The following is a 3658-nucleotide window of genomic DNA, read 5'->3' as shown; positions in this document are numbered from 1 at the left end:
TAAAAAGAAGCTCAGCTCCAACCATTACATGGAAGTCAAAATCTTTTGTGGAAAGAGGGAATTCTGAAGGTAAAAGGGTGAGGCACAAAGGTAGGTGAACATTTGCAGGTGCCTCCCCCCCTTTTTATAAAAAAACTATTCCCAATAAATCAAAAGGACTCCTTCTCTAATCATCATCTATACATATATATATACATATATATATATATATATATATCGAGAGAGAGAGAGAGAGATGTATGCATACCCTATCATACATCACAAAGGAGGATTCTTTATTTAAAAAAAATAAAGCATTCCTTTTTTTTTTAAACACAACTAAGCACATGTAAACACATGCTTTACAAAAATTCGGGGTGTTACAAGTAGTTTACAAATATTTAAATAGGCATGGGAATGGGGTGGGGTGGGGTGGGGATGGGATGGGGCGGGGGACCTCAATCCCCGTCCCTATCCCCGATTACTTATATGTATCCCCGTCCCCATCCCCATCCCCGCCGGGGAATATAATCACATCAACCCCATCCCCAATGGCGAACGAGGATCCCCAACAGGGAAAACGAAGATTTTTTTTCCATTTATGTAAGTTATTTTAAATTAAATATGTGAGAGACCATACATGTTCAAATTTCAAATATTTTCAATAAACTTACAACCAAAATTAATTTAATTTAATACAAAAAACCACAACATCATATAAGAATTAATAACCTAAAACAAAAAAAAAATTCAATTTAATCCAAAAAAAATTAAAGTAACATGTACCAAAAAATATTGAGTAATACAAATCATATCGAGTAATATACTAAACTTATCGAGTAATTGTATTTTGACTTGACATCCAAAATATTACATATTAACATCCAAAAAATAACAATTTTAGATTATAAACCTAGTTAGGAAATAGGAGATTATGAATTACCGCTTTAGTTGAAATAAATAATATACATATATATATATATATGTGTGTGTGTGTGTGTGTGTGTATATATATATATATAATTTATTAATTAATATATATAACGGGTACGGGACGGGACGGGAAGTACGATACCCGTCCCCAGTTTGAGACGAACGGGGATCCCTGTCCCCATCCCCGATTTAGCAGAAAATCTCTGTCCCCGATCGGAGCGGGTGGACCGGGTTCCTCTACAGGTCGGGGCCATTCCCATGCCTAGATTTAAAACATAGAAACAATAAAGACTTAAAACAACTAGACAAAGTTTACTAAGACTAAAATTAACACGAGAATTTAATCATCCGAAGAATGATCAGACAAGTCAACTTCTTCATCGTCAGATCACTATCAAAGTCTTGGAACTCCTTTTCTTCGTCACTACTCTCATCAACATGCTAGTTGTCGCGATGATCATTGGCAACTTCGATGTCGTCTTCCCCTTTGACAAGATGGATGTGTTCTTGCACATCTTCATTTCCCCCAGCTTAGGTTATTCTATCATTTTCCAGGAAATATTATTCCTCGTCTATATTTTCGTTCGATAGTACTGGAAAATATTAGTTATGATACATACATTTCGTGATAAAAGCCTAATCATGATTATAGAGGCTTTTAATCCAATACAATATTCCAAGTCTAAGCATAGAATAGATTGCTACTGCAAGTATCAAAATTACAAAAGCCTCAAAATTACAAAAGCCTAAATTAAATTCGTTTTGGTATGTTACTGCTTTTTGATTGGTATGTTAAATATTAACTTTTAACCAAGTCATGCTAATTCTCTTAAGCAAAGAAAGCATGAATCAACTAAACTCTTACCATTGCCAATTCCCTACAACCCTTAACATTTAACAAAAGTTTCATTTCATTGGAAATATGTCACGCCCTGATTTTTTTTTTCTCTTTCGAGTGTCGTGACGTCATTCTTGATAACTTATGTTGTGAATAAAATGCAAACTTAAAAATTCGAACTTACATAATGTGTTTAACATAATTCATTACATAATTGCGGAAGTGTAAAATACTTTAACGTAATCAATGCTAATTAAAATATCTAATCAAGCGTGATTCAAAACATAGTCTCGTCTTTCTTCATTCAACTCGTCTAATGACAATTGGCACCTGAGATATATACATATATAGTATCAGCTAAAAGCTTAGTGAATACAATATGGTTTCATGTTCACATGCACATATAAACAGTGTTTTAATGTATTTTAGTTATTATCTTGCAAGTGAGGCCTCGGCTCGTCACTTTTCTTTGCGTATGTGGCGTATTCTATGGGCGAGGACTCCAAGACCTCAGAATTGCAAGTCCACCTTTCATGTCCAACCCACCCCGTACGGTGGACGAATCTTGCCGAATTAGACTAGTTGCATATCATTTATTTGCAATACTCACTCATTAATGCAAATCTTATCGTGACATGCAACATACATTCCATGCAAGTGACAACATAAATCACATATGCATCATCGTCATCTTTCACATTATACACATACTTGAATATCATATTAATAATATCAAATCATCATAATCTCTCATCAACATCATCTTTCATACCATGTATATACTTGAATATCATGTACATCAATACAATCAAATTATCATCATATGCATATAAACACATCATGCAAATATCATGGATAAAATATTTTGTGATAATCATGTATATATGCCATAAAAATCGCATAACATACTCACCTTAAATCGTTAGTGTTGATAGGTTATTTTTCTCGAAAATCGCAACCTACATGATAATTCATACAATTCCAAAGCAAATTAGACAATCGTAACTAAATTGATCATTATTCTCCAACAATCTTAACAATTTTTATTGATCAACCCCCAATACCATCATATCTCATATTTCGCTCAAATATTTTCATGAAATATTATTAATAATGACGTCTTTATAATATTAATTGACCCTCGTACATTTTATAAAAACGTGCAATACACTCCACATATTTTGAACGATAAATATTTTACCAAAATAGCTAAATTAAATAGTGTGCAACGTAAATAATGTTTTATGGTCAAAACGTCTCTTTTATAATTTGCAAGTGAATAATGGTGACAACCTGTCACACACATATAAACAACAGTCATTTATAACTTTAAAGTTCTACATAATTAATACTCAAAATAATGTTTAGAATACCAATTTTCCAAGTCTAGGTGCGTTTCGGTAATCTTAAGAAGCCGGACACCAAATGTATAGTTTTAACCAATTCCTTAATTTAGAACATTCTTGGTCCATTTCATAAGTCGAATATTAAAACAGTGCTTAAAAGTCCAATCCCAGGATTATAATGATATTTATTAAAACTTGAAACTGCATTATAATGGAATAAGAAGATTATGACGTGTTAATAAAGTGCAAATAAGAAGATTATGACGTGTTAATAAAGTGCAAATAAGAAGATTATGACGTATTAGTTTGGTTGGTTAAAGCATTGGTGTCACAACTTTAAGGTCGCGGGTTCGAACCTGGCTTCTCAAATAGCTGGTACCCCTTTCTTTCTTTTTTTCAAAGAGGGGGTTATTGGTCAAATCTTGACCCACCCAACCTTGTTTCAACCCAACAAAATCAACAGCCATAGCCATACGATTTTAAGATTTTTGAACTCGAAAATGTCTCGTTTTTTGATCTTTTTTTCTTTATTATTTTTGCACCAAACCCTTGGTGATATTTT

Source organism: Cynara cardunculus, assembly GCF_001531365.2.
Source record: "Cynara cardunculus var. scolymus isolate 2C chromosome LG 15, CcrdV1, whole genome shotgun sequence".
In the NCBI taxonomy this organism is placed as follows: Eukaryota; Viridiplantae; Streptophyta; class Magnoliopsida; order Asterales; family Asteraceae; genus Cynara; species Cynara cardunculus.
The sequence above is the reverse complement of the archived record's forward strand: the minus strand, read 5'-3'. Positions refer to the sequence as shown.